Raw genomic sequence first — 14,253 nt, 5'->3', positions numbered from 1 at the left:
ACCCAAAAGCACCACCTACCTGAGCTGTGAGACCAATGCTTCAAAGTTCCAGTAAACAACCACAAAGCAGACATGGCTTCTAAATGAGACTATGGGGACACTAAACCATCACTGATTTTCATTTTAAGAGCTATCTTTTCAGAATCCCTAGATTCGAAAAACAAACACCTAGGCCTGGAAGTATCATAAAATTTTCGCATATCCATATATTCATACATTCAAATATTCATGGCAGCATTAGAGTCTTGGTTCCATAATGATCCTGAGTTATGGGGATGGGAAGAGAATCAACATCACGACACTGTAACCTTCCACTAAAATCCTAGAAAAGAGAAGCGCTGTGCAAAACGCCTTACGGGGAGCATAAGGAGAGAATGTCCCTTCTAAAAGTGACCTGTCCAGTATGTACATGATACATGACATTCAGTAAATCTACCATAGTTCCATAAAGACTCCTAACATTAAGGAAGCAGAACAAGAACCAAGAGAAGTACTGACATGATCGCAGGACGTCATCACCCACCCACGTGATGATGCCGGGGTGTAAATCACTAAAGAAGGCCCTTCCCTCCCTTGACTAATAGCTCCCCAAAATGTATGCAATGAGGTGGTAAAGTGCCATGGTTGTGCCACTATGCCAAATGTATTATAGACACTGTCACAATCTGTCTTTTAGAGATGACAGTCATGGAAAGAAGCCAAAGCTCAACAAACACAGGAAATAAGGACTGAGTACAAAGCAGGAGTGACCAGATATCCTCAAGTGGATGATTCCTACTTTTTGCGTATGATCCACTCAAAGTGTTGAACAAACATTTTTCAACTCAACTTCCAAATAAAGGACTCCATAGATAATCGAGAAAAGGCTATCAGGGAGAAAAACTTTTTGTGAAGAGTTTATTTTTTTCTTTTTAGGAAATAAAAAATAGCTGATTTTAACTCAAGCACTCACTATGCCGTCTGCAAAGTTTGCTGTGTGTGCCTATCTTGAGGAAATTCAAAAGTAATTAACAATATAAAATGTAGAATGTTTTCTTAATTCTTACTAATTCTCTATTTTCACTAAGAATGCCATCAGTTTGTGACATTTAATACTATCATGCCATCTAGTTCTGGAAAACACTCAGCCGTATTCCTCTAAGTCAGGCCTCACTCCTGTCCTCTTCTCCCATGAGTACAAAGCAAGAGTGACTAGATAACCTCAATTCTTACATTGGAAAAATTCCAATGCTTTTTATGGTTCATTTCTGTAGGAGAACTCCTGTGTGTCACCAGCCAGTCTGCTAATCCATTCATTGGTAGATCATGAGCAACAGTCGTTTAATGTCTCTGTACTTTGCCAGATAAAATTGGCCATCTATTTTCCTCTCATTGATAAAATAGTGTTTTCTGAGCACTCTGAACCCTGCAGAAGAAAGCACTTATTCAGCAGCAACCCCCTCCCACCCGCCAAAAAAAGGCAAAAGAAATATGTCACACTGGCAATTTTTTTAAAGTAAAGAATTGTTCAACATGACTGGAAATATGAGTCACTAAGACCACGGTCCAAGTGACAAGTGTCTGCAGATTTTCAGACTGTGCCCATTTCCAGGTTTTTAAAAATAAAGGAGTCATTTTTTGGCAGCAAGATCATATACGAGCAGAAATTCTCATCAAAAATCTGGATAGAAACACATAAGGAGGTACTTAGCACGATCATTAAAAAGGTGAGTTTGCAAGAAGGAAAAATAATTAGAGCACTGAGAACTCAATTAAGTATCAGGCATTCACACCTGCCTGTCTTGGAATGAATATTTATTTTATTTTTTTATAAACTGCACTCCCGTTTTAAATAGTTTTAGGTTGAAAGTAAAAACAACAACAAAGTTGTACTTAAATTTTATTACTAAGAAAGCAACAGCCAGAAAGTAAAGTGATTAATACCATAACGAAAAAACCAATAGGCCAATGGCATGTGAGCTGAGCAAAACCAGCCTCGAGACAAAAATAAACTAAACATGAAGATATGGCTAATATTCCAGTTTTCACATTAATTATGCCAACAGATTTCTGAAACATTAGATATTAGAATGTAAAAATAAAAGTCATCTATTTATATAATATTTTGTATACTTTTTAGCTAGGCCATATGACGAAGATATAATTCTAAGTCCACTTGATAACAAAAAAAGGGATAAAATGCTATTATAACTTTTAAGAAAGACCCTCATAGAGTCTGAATGAAATGGCACTCAGAAAGTCAAGATACCCGAGTTCTACTTCTGACAAATCATTTATGACTTCTCTGGACTTACAGTTTTTCATCCATAAAAATTTGAGGAATTTGGATCTATTCATTATGGTCTCTTGAAATTCTGTAATTCCAGGCAATTTAGAAAAGAAAGACTATCAAGAACACCCATTTGCTATAATCAAGAATAAATATGTAGATTTTACACCTATGGCATTTAAATCTGGAGGGTAGACATGGAAGCAAAAAATAATAGCATTCTCTACCACCCCCATCAAAGTGAGAGCTGATAGAAAAAGGCTTGCCCATCAGCAACGTGTCTGTGGGCAATACTAACCATGAAGAAGAAATTTTAACATTGCATTGACACTTTGCCAAAAAGGTAAAATCACAACTAATCAGTGTCAAAAAGTTAACTGACAGGATTCCATCGGAAGAGCACCTTTCTAGTTAAAAATCCAATCACATTATTCTAGTCAGCATTTTCTCCTCTGTTCTCCATCCAACTACTCTACCACAGGCTGCCAATAACAAAAACAAAACAAACAAAAAAAAGAAAAAGCAAGGAGCATCCAGAGATATCAATTATGATATTTTGGATCTGACATAGTGACATTTAGAGTTTTATACTACATTGGTTCCTACAATGAAAATGTTCGTTCTGCTAATATGAGTCAGCATGAAAGTTAATAAATCTTTCCTTTTGACCACTTTCAAACTCTTCGAACACACTTCTGTAAATCAGGTCAGAGAGGAAATTACTTAACCCTAAGGAAACTAAGGCACAAAACCATTTAGTAATTCCACTAGTTTTCTGAAAATGCGTGACTTTAATTAAAATATAAAATCATGACTCTACCTTCTACCCAAGGCTCCAGGCACTGCTCGTCATGGATTAAAAGATTAAACAAACGAAAAGCAATGTTAACTCATCCATTCCAGAAAATTTCAAGAACATGACTTCCATAATGCCTATTTACAGCTAAAGGCCCTTTCTTAGTAAATATCATTAATAGACTCATCTAGAGTCATAATTCATCTGATGAGCCAGTTAATTATTAATTTTCATACATCATTTCATTTCCTTAGGCTACATTTAGCCTTTGTTACATTTTCCATTTCTTACGCCACAAGCACTTCTTACTCTGCATAGAAAACCCGATAATGAGGCACAAAATACTGGCCAGCAAACACACTGCTTCTGACTCTACTTCTTATGTATCTGTCTAAGCCATCTACAATAAGAGTTTTTATTGATCCTTTTTATTTTTCCCCTTTGGATTCATGACTATATAATTTCATTAATGCTGCCTTTTCAACATCGCTGCCTTGATTGTTAATAGGCCCCTGCTATTCCCACGGGCTTCTCTTGTTACAGCTTTTGTAGCCAGAAGAATATAGAAATGAAAAGCCTATTGATAGATAATATAAGTTACTCTCATGCACGGCTGCAGTGTGAAGCACACTCCGCAATTCAATCAAGGACACATAGAGCTGAACGTTCTTAGATCCTAGGAGTTCATTTAAATAAGCAGAATGTACCTTGTCCTAACACAGGTGACTGACTCCTCAGAAAAGATTGTATAAACAAAAACCAATCATGTAAGTCACTTTATTGGCAACAATATAAACACAGCTATATTAGATGTCACCAATAAATCAAAATTATTCTTGTCTGCAATTTTAACAAGAGGAAAGTGCAAACATGCGCCTGTGAAACTAGAGGATATTGTAGAGGAAATATATTGGATGTGTACAACATTATTCCTCCAATTGAAACTGGAGGGTACTATATTATGATATGATAACCCATAGCAAGGTAGAGTTTGATCATTTCTGTGGTGCCATAATTTTATTCAGTACAACTGACAAATTCATAGAATTTACAACAGAAGTTACACAGAAACAGAACTGAGATAATTCTTCATTATTGAAATGTGGAGCAGAAAGTTAGGGAGGTTACACCTAGTAACTAGAATGTATAGACCTATTCACTTGGGCACTCCCAAGGCCTAACGTTGGTAATTCTAAGAATATGAACATATTTATTCTGAACACTAAGATGTACAAATGTTACTTAAGCAATATAATCACCAATAAGACGAAATAGGTTTCATTTCTGAGTTATACCAATCGAAGACAAATCAGTGACCTCTGCAGAGATTCAAGACCATTCTTCCAAAGACCACTAAGAAAAGACAACGTAATGAACATGAGGGACCTCACCTAATAGAAACTCTGACTTTGTTTTATCTGTCCATTCAAACCCTTTGCTATCTAATTAGAGATATAAATGTTTTAACTTTTCATTTTTATGTTTTATAAAATTTTCTCAAAAATTAACATAATCTTTCCTAAGTTTATAGAGTGAAAAGGACTGGCCACGTCACTTTAAATTTAAATTAATGGCTATGACATTCAAAATATGGGTAGTAAATATGAACAGAACACAGAGGAAAGAAAGAAGGAGAGAAAAGGGAGAGGAAGGGGGTAGGAAAAAAAGAATGACCACATCCAATTCAGGAATTTATTCCTCTTAGTCAATCCTCATTTAAAAATCAGAAGCAGCATTGAGAGCCTTCCACACAATGAAAATGGCTACAGATTGCTGCAGGAAATTCAAGACCTTCAGGAAGATACTGCTGGAGGGCAATGTTAAAAGTTCAATAACCTCTCTTACAATCTCCTTGGCACTCTTCAGTGCATCTATATAACTTTCATATCCTCCTAGTTTACTAAATGTCACGACTTTCAGGAGTAATTACTTAGAAGTGTGTCATTGACTTTGCTCCCGTCATTAACTCATCAACGAGTACAGAAAGGTCTAGAAAGCCATAGTCCTACCAAAAATGGCAAGGGAGAAGAGGAAAATTAGGGATTTTCTTGGTCAGGTATAAGAAATCACACAAAATGAAAATGAACTTGGAACCAAAAAGATTTTTAAGAAAAACGTAAATAAGTTCAGAAAGTACCATGCCTTGGGCCCATGGGCTGTAAGTTCCTACATCTACGTTCAGTGAAGTATTCATTTTAAAGTAGTGTTTTTCAAACTGGATTGCAATTCATTGGTGGTCCATGAAATTAATTATTCAACAAAGAAAGCATTATTTAATGAAATAGCACTACTAGAATAAAATAGAAGCTATTGGAGTGCATCAAATGTATTAAGGTGAAGTATTTGTTTTACTTCACTTATTTGTGAGTATACCTATCTGCCCATTTGTATGCATATACGTCTTCTGGGTAAGACAAAAAATATATTGTAGGGTGAGTCACAGCCAAAACAGCATGAAAGTCACTGTTAAAAAGCACTTGGACTACCTGTCTACCCAAGTACTTACCAAGAACAGCTGCAGGTACACAGTTGAACAGTCAAACTAAAATAAATAACAAAATATAGCTAGAATGAAGAACAGAAAAGATCTAAGGGTTTGACATTTTTAGCTTTATAAAACATAAGGATTTAATGATACAAAGCTTCATTCCTACCACTGCTATCTTTCACTGTGCAGTAAGTATCAATTGATCAATTAATTGTGCTCAATAAGTAATAACTGATCAACCAACTGACAGAATCAGGATCAAAATTACCGAAAATTTTGGATCTTTTTTATTGCAGGGGATAGGTAACTTCCCTGGAATAAAACCCCCCTCTTATACTGCTAAAGTGGGTTAAGTTTAAATTAACACACAATGTCTTTGAGAACTGAGTCTTTCAAAATGTGTTCTTAATATGAGTTAGCCATCAGATTCTGAAAAGAGGAATGTGAAATGGAAAAATGAACACATTCCCGATGACGTCACTGGCTGAATTAATTACCTCAATTGCAAAGAGTGAATAGCACATGGCTAGGGTTTGAGACACAAAGGCTCTTCTTCAGAAGTATAAAAGTAAAATAACTGGCTGGAAATGTTTCTTTCAAGAAAAACAAACAACCAACCAAAAAACGAGCCCATCCTCACACAAGAGGGTACATAAGGAATAAAATGTGGCAAATGAAAAGAGCATTCATTATCCTTTAGTCTGTATAACTACTCAGTCCACATGACTAGGTATTTGCAAGGCTAAAAATCATAATCCTTTAAAAAGGGTAACAAACATCTACCTATGGAAGATTCTAGAAATAAAATTTACCACTGAAACCAAATATTCAGGCATCTTATTGTGTCCCCATCACACATATAACCGAGTGATATTTTTCCTTCAGCATAGTTATTGCCTAAAAGTGACCGATGTAACTATTTCTGGCTGTTGGTAGACAGCAGTTTTACGAAGTTAAATTATGTTCACTGACATCACTGCGGAAGTATGAACGTCCACAACAATGACTAGGCCCTTAACCAACATGACAACATATTTATTAAAAAGATTTTTTGAAAACCTCTGTGAATGACTCAGCCAAGTTACAGACAGAAGTGGAATCTATCGGTCATGCTGAAAAGGTTGGGAAAACATTAATCCATTTCTTCACACACAAGAATAACAAGAATTCATAACTAGCCCTGGCATCTGGTTGGTTTTCTGTGTACAATATTCAGCAGGCCTACAAAAGAAACTTGATGGAGCTGGCTTAGAACTTTAGAAATCACTGGTATTCAGAAAGTCTGATCTCTTATCATGCAGAGTAGGACAGGATCTGATCTTGCATTGTGACGCTATCTGCCCATCTGCAGTTCAGCAAGGCTTGCTCCTCCTGAAGGAATGTGTAGTCATTCTTGTTCCTGGCTTTGAAGAGATCACATCAGACAAGGATGGCCCCACCAGCTTTCCTTGACTCAAGTCTGCCCTCAGCTACTGAGAACCTCATAATTCAAGTTTTACAAATTCCTTTTCTTCCCAAAGTGGAACATGACTGGATCTTTGCTTCTGTTAATTCTACAAACTGCCTTAGAGTCCAGCTCGATGGTCTTTTCCCTCCTCCCTTATTTTGTTCTCTTTTCCCCCAAATCCAGATCCTACTTATCCTCTAAGCCCACCCCAAATATCCACTTTAGGCCCTCCTTGATCCTTTTTTAGTCTCTACAAATCTGACCTGTAAAATGGGGATGATGCTACTGTGCATAGTTCATAATATTACAGAATAACGGGCCAGGCGCGGTGGCTCACGCCTGTAATCCTAGCACTTTGGGAGGCCAAGGTGGGTGGATCACCCGAGGTCAGGAGTTCAAGACCAGTCTGACCAACACAGTGAAACCCCCATCTCTACTAAAAATACAAAATTAGCTAGGCATGGTGGCACACGCCTGTAATCCCAACTACTTGGGAGGCTGAGGCAGGAAAATCATTTGAACCCAGGAGGGGGAGGTTGCAATAAGCCAAGATCACACCATTGTGATCTGGGCAGCAAGAGCAAAACTATGTCTCAAAAAAACCAAAAAATACAGAATAATAAATGAGAATCCACATCACACGCTTAGCACACTGTTCAGTACACAAAAGGACCCAATAAATGTTATTTTACTCTACAGACCTCTCTTTCAACATTTATAACTTTCTACACTGCATTATAGTTATCTGCGTGTGTTTCACTTTCCTGTCTAAATTCTAATTTTATTAAGTTTTGGGGTCAGAGATAATTTATCTTTGAACTTTCCCCAGCCCTTACATGTACATAGATTGTTTTACACCTATGTATTTATATTTTTCACAGTATATTTATCATATATTTATGCTACATCTATATATTCACATACATTTATTCTATTTATATTGTTCATTCCGTACTGCTCATACTGAAAAACATGGTGTAAGTGAAATATACAATTATAACCCACATCTATAATTTATTGCCTGAATAAATACAATATAAGTGAGGTGTGACCATAATCATGAATCCCATGGCTTATGGAACCAGTTTAATTACAGTTGCGTGTTTCCTAGTCTTTTCCTTTCTCTACTAGGAAAAAGGAGCACAGAAATTCTATTCCACTCTTCTGGGTAGGCATGTTATTCTTGCCTGTATCTTGGCCTACCGGTGAACAATGAAAAATCCCAGCTAAAAGTTGCAAATGAACAGTTCAATACTAAAACCCGGCATTTACCTTTTTTTATTATGGGGGTTGCTGGCCCTCACGGAAGGACTGTGAAGTACACTCTGGGTTGCCTTAGTGGAAGGAACGCCTCTGAATTTTCCTGCTCACCTACACTGGTGTCACATTAGACATTTCACTTGTGTCTGTTTGGTCTCCCTAACCAGACTGTCATCAGAATATAAATATGGCTTCAGTTTGGTTAGTGTTTTTCCTTAATTCTATCATATTAAGTAATGCCTCACTAATTTCTGCAAGCCAGACTGTTTCCATCATCTTTAAAGGGGGAGTCCAAATTATTTGACCTAATAAAAGGTTGTTGTGTTGAGCGAAAGAAGCCAGACCCAAGAGTGCATATTGAATTATTCCATTTACATAAGATTTAAAAAAAAAAAAAACAGACAAAACTAATACATCTGTTAGAAACCAGGGCAGTGGTTACCTTAGGCAGAGGTGGTAACTAGAATGGAGTGTGAGAGATGTTTCTGGTGTGTTGATGATGCTCTGTTTCTTGATCTGGAGGCTAGTTATGGGGGCGTGTTCCACTTGCAAAAAAAATGCATCAAGCTCAAGATAAGTGTGCTTTTCCGTAAGGATATCTTATTTTATCTCAAGAGAAAATTTGGCTTTTGTGTCAACTCTGCCTAAAGTAAGTGGGAAACTACAAAAACTGGGGACTTGGGCATCTTTTAATCAAACTATGTATCAATGTCATTTCAAAGGTTTTGTTATGTGTCATCTTCCTTGAATGAGAATGGCAACAAGTTTTTTTTTTATCACACAGATTTCCTACGTGCCTTTTTTCCCCAGTCCTGATAGTCTACGAACCAACCAAACTTAGGGAAAAGTAAAACAGTTAAGCCCTGTATTTCCACCTTATTTACAATATAATGCCCTCTACAGAAAATAATCACAGAAACACAGAAAATGACTTCTCCAGAGATGAGAAATGTGCATGTGACGCCACTTTCTGAGTTATCTCCTTCAAGAAGTACATCTTCTATAATCTGGGAGAAGAGTAAATTAACACTCCAACTCCAAAGATCAATAATTATGAGAGTGGAAAGAATGAATGTCCTCAGGCTTAATTTACTAGTAGGAAAGAACAGTCACAGAAAAAAAAAAAAGGCCGAGAACACCGAGCTCTCTTCTGAAATGGCAGAAGGACCACTTTCTCCTGCATAAATGAAGGAAGGGCTGATACAAAACATTATCTGGGTATTATTTAACCTCTCCTACCCAGCCTATTTTAGCTCAGTAGGAATTTCACCCACTAGGTGGACCTTGGAGTTCATCCACCACCCCAATAAAGATTGCCTTTCTTATTTGAAGCGATGATCACTTCTTCCAAGCAAACCAACAAACCCTAGGTATTCAACCTCCGATAACCTGCCTACTAAGGAACTTCAGTGCAATTAGGGGATCAACGATGCTGTCCCCAAACTGGCCTAAGGCGAACCAAGGGGAGAAGTTAACAGCAGCAGTTAAATTGATCTACTCATACTCAAGGATTACTGAGTCTTCTGGGCAAGAAAAGAAAGCAATTACAAACTACCAATAAGGAAAGGTGTTTTGAAAATAGCGAAAAAAAAAAAAATGCCCCCTACCCTTCCTTTCAAAGGTAGCGTCAGAGCTAGTCTGGCTGCACAGATGACTAGTGAAAATATATGAAAACTGCAGTACGGTTATAGATGATCCTTATACTTCAGCTTGTTCTCAATTGCAAAAAAAAAGCATATAATCTAACACTCTCCTGTCTAAATTGCTTCAAACTTTCTCAGAACGACCTTCATCGTGGCGGATTCTTTTTCTGCAAACCTTTTTAGGTTGCACCTGCTTCACACACAACCAATGGAAGCAAACTAGAAGGAGATAAAAGAGAATAGGAAGGTTTAAACCAACACAAATCGATTTTGTACCAAAGAAAAAAAAGCTTAGTCTAAAAAGGGAGGTCCAGTGAGGAACAAGACAGAGGGTGAAACAGAAGTCTGGCTAATTCCCAAGGTAGAAATCATGACTCATCAAAGCTTTCAGAGGGGACAGAACCAGACTTTGCATTTGTCTTGAGTTCATCTTAGAGCCAAGAAATGGTCTCTTAACTGGGAACTGAGAACTTTAAGGGTCTGCAACAACTGGCTGTGAGGCCTTGGGCAAAACCTCTAACGTCTCTGGGGCTGGGTTTCATCAGTAGGTGAAGCCAAGGTCCACTTTAGCTTTAATAGTCTGTCCTTGAGATTCCCGGTCCCATATTAAAGGGAACTGGTCCACTGGGGGGAGCTGCAGAACTTCCCTCTTCTCACAAACTCCAGGGCCCTGGGGCCCCAACTCTCGGGAGATGCTGAAGTCCTGGAGGAAGGTGGTTCTGCCGGCTCAGGGAGAGGGTGCAACAGCAACCCTCTCTGTGAAATGGGGCCGCGACTCCAGAAGTCCTGTCTCTACGGACCCTACTCCCTGTGATTCCGGAAGTACCTCCCTACCCCTTCCCCGGGTTTACATGCTCCAGAGATGAGGGCCAAGCTGACACCAGGGCAACCTAGCGTGGGGCTCAAGGAGGCACACAGAGCAGTGGTCTCAGTCCTCGAGACCACTCCTGCCAAGAGGAGGGCTGGAGAAGTCGGGAGAGGTGCCGGGCGGCAAGGAGAGGTGCGTAGGACAAGGCAGGAGGGCAGCCCTTATCGGTTCCCTATAGGACTAGCTTCGCTGCCGGGGTCGGAGATTCCTTGGCGCGGAGCTAGGGGCGGGTCCGGAGGCGGAGGCGACAGCGCCCGGCGGGGTGCGCGCGGCTGCGACCCCGTCACTCCCCCGCCGCCTCCGCCCCTAACCCTCGGCCCCGTGCGCGAGCGAGCGAGCGAGCGAACGCAGCAAAACAAAACAAACTAGTGCCGGCTTCCTGTTGTGCAACTCGCTCCTGAGTAAGTCGGGGGCAGAAAGGGTGCTGCGGTTGGGAAGCCCGGGCGGCGGGGACCTGCGCGCGCTGCTGCCCGGCCTGGCCGGAGCCTGTAGCCCCGGGGAGCCACGGCAGGGATCGCAGTCCCCCCACGCTGGCCCCCAGTCCCCTCCGAGCCAGTGTCCTCACCCTGTGGCTTCCTTTCGCTTCTCGCCTCCCAAACACCTCCAACAAGTCGGAGGGCGCGAACGCGGAGCCAGAAACCCTTCCCCAAAGTTTCTCCCGTCAGGTACCTAATTGAATCATCCATAAGATGACAAATCAGCCAGGGCCAAGATTTCCAGACACTTGGGTGACTTCCTTGTCCCCGAGGTGACTTGTCAGCTCCAGTGAGTAACTTGGAACTGTCGCTCGGGGCAAGGTGTGTGTCTAGGAGAGAGCCGGCAGCTCACTCACGCTTTCCAGAGAGCGACCCGGGCCGACTTCAAAATACACACAGGGTCATTTATAGGGACTGGAGCCGTGCGCAGGACAAAGTCTCCGAGACTGAGACATTTTCCAAACAGTGCTGACATTTTGTCGGGCCTCATAAAAATGTAAACGCGAGGTGACGAACCCGGCGGGGAGGGTTGGTGTCTGGCTGTGTCTGCGCACTGGCGGCGTGGGAGGTTATAGTTATAGACCCGGCGGCTGCGGGTCGCCGGGCCGGTACCCGCGCGGGGTGTAGGTACCCTCAACCCGACCACCTCCCGCAATCGTGGGGACACCGGCTTGGATGAGCCACAGGCGTGGAAAACAGCCTTCGTGAAGCTCCACAAACACGTGGAACTTGAAAAGACAACTACAGCCCCGCGTGTGCGCAAGAGACCTCACGTCACCCCATCAATTCCCACTTCGCCAAAGTTTCCCTTCAGTGGGGACTCCGGAGCGGTGCGCCCCATGCCCGTGCGTCCTGTAACTTGCCCTGATTGTGTACCCCTCTGCCCCCTCTATTTGAAATGAAAAAGCAAAAACTGTTGCTAATTAGCGAAACTTGAAAGCCCTGTTGATCTGTCTTCTACACTGGGCGCTCTTAGGCCACTGACAGGAACATGGTTTGAACCCTAATTGTTGCTATCAGTCTCAGTAAGCGCAGGTCTCTCGGTGACCTGTGACTCTGGGGGTTGGGGTGCGCATATCCTTAAACCCGCGCGAACGCCACCGGCTCAGCGTAGAAAACTATTTCTGATCCCTAGTTTGCGTCTCTGAGCTTTAACTCCCCCACACTCTCAAGCGCCCGGTTTCTCCTCGTCTCTCGCCTGCGAGCAGAGTTCCTATGGCATCCACTTACCAGGTAACCGGGATTTCCACAACAAAGCCCGGTGTGCGGGTCCCTTCCCTCGGCCAGCCGGCGCGAGTGACAGCGGGCGGCCAGCGCTGGCGAGGAGTAACTTGGGGCTCCAGCCCTTCAGAGCGCTCCGCGGGCTCTGCCTCCTTCGGAAATGAAAACCCCCATCCAAACGGGGGGACGGAGCACGGAAACCCGGCCCAAGTGCCGTGTGTGCGCGCGCGTCTGCGAGGGCAGCGGCGGCAGGGGGAGGAGGAGGCAGAGGCGGGGTGGCTGGACCCTCGGCATCAGCTCATTCTCTCCTGCTACACACATACACACGCAAATAATGTTTCTAAAAAGTTGAGTTGCGACTTTGTGCCTCGCCTGTCCTGTTCATCCTCGTCCTGGGCCGGGGAATGCTTCTGGGGGCCGACCCCGGGATGCTGGCTAATTGCTGCCGGCGGGTTCCGTCGCCGGTGCGACCCTGGACGGCCGCGGAAGGCGTACAGGGGGTCCCGGGAGGGGCAGTGGCCGCGGCACTCGCCGCCGCCGGTGCCCTTGCGCGCCGCGCTCTGGGCTGCCCGGGCGGCGCAGTGTGGACGAGGCTGCAGGGAGAGGGGAAGGGGGAAGAGGGAGGGAGGAAGGCAGCCCGGCAAGGAGTGTGGATGTGTGTGCGGCCGCGAGGGCCAGCCTGTAGCCAGCTGCTTCCTGAGTGTGAGCGCCGGAGGGGGAGGGGGAAGAGTGGGGGCGGGCTCGCGGGTCACTAGGCTGGCCAATTCGAAGGCCGAGCTTGTGTCTCCCTCTTGATGCATTCACACACACACACACACACACACACACACACACTCCCCGTGCGCAAGAAGTCGAGGAACTCCAGAACAGGGTAACAGCGGGGAGACACTACACTTCGCCTTCTTCCTGGCCTTGTTTGTTCAACTGACTTTTAACATGAAAAAGTGTTAGTGTTTAGACAGGATTCGACGTCAGGTCATAAAAAAAAAAAACAACAAAAAAAAATCCGGTAGTAACACGGAGAGAATAACACAGTGAAAAATGGCAAAAGGGTTGCTTTGAAATATGGGATCGGATGCACGTGACAACTTCGAAACTGGATAGGTGAAGCACTAAGGAAGCCTTTGGCATCTTTTCCAAGTATAGGCAGGGAAGAGAGGAAGGTGATGGAAGTGTTGGAAGGGTATAAAATTCTGAACACAGGCTGTTAGGAATGGAGGTATATTCTCTGCATATGTTACATCTATAAAGTGGCACTTTATCCTTATAAATTCAACATCCTCAGCCTCATACCCCACCTAAGCTCTGACCCATCACCGTTTCTGCTTGTGTTGATCAGAGCCCTCAAAAGGTTGTTAGAAGAAAGTCCGCTTTTAGTAGTTCATCACATGTATTGCCACAGATGCAAGGACTTCCATCTTGGGAATCTAGGCATGTAATGCACACAATATCCTCCAGGTAGGCCTTTCTGCAGTTGACAGTATTATTCACCATCATGAATGAGTGAGGATGCCACCAGACACTTTTAGAATTTCACAAGTCCTTATATTCTATTCTACTGTTCCCACTCCAATATAAATTAGCAATCAGGTAGTAGATGCTTTAATCAAGATAAAAGGCAAGGACACAAATGACTTACCCCAGAAAGCCAAAACTAAAAGACTGTTCGCAGTTTTCATTTATCTAATTTCAGTGGGAATATTACTAGGCTTGGTCTGTATCCATGATATTAACATAACCAAAAGATGCCTGGTTTCCACAGTACTTTTTCCTTTCTTTTCCTTC

At 42.4% G+C, this 14,253-nt stretch overlaps 1 protein-coding gene across 1 annotated transcript in view; it reads right to left on the bottom strand.

The window, feature by feature from the left end:
• GLIS3 (GLIS family zinc finger 3) overlaps positions 1–12,658 on the bottom strand; it is a 492,055-nt gene extending 479,397 nt beyond the window's left edge. Inside the window, exon 1 of the mRNA XM_032138518.2 lies at positions 12,478–12,658. The gene's annotated coding sequence lies outside the window, so the exon portion shown is untranslated. The remainder of the gene's footprint in view (positions 1–12,477) is intronic.
• Between the last annotated feature and the right edge of the window lie 1,595 nt (positions 12,659–14,253).

Source organism: Hylobates moloch, unplaced genomic scaffold, assembly GCF_009828535.3.
Source record: "Hylobates moloch isolate HMO894 unplaced genomic scaffold, HMol_V3 SCAFFOLD_19, whole genome shotgun sequence".
NCBI classification, from domain to species: domain Eukaryota; kingdom Metazoa; phylum Chordata; class Mammalia; order Primates; family Hylobatidae; genus Hylobates; species Hylobates moloch.
Note: the sequence above shows the minus strand (reverse complement) of the source record. Positions and strands in the feature narration are given on the sequence as shown.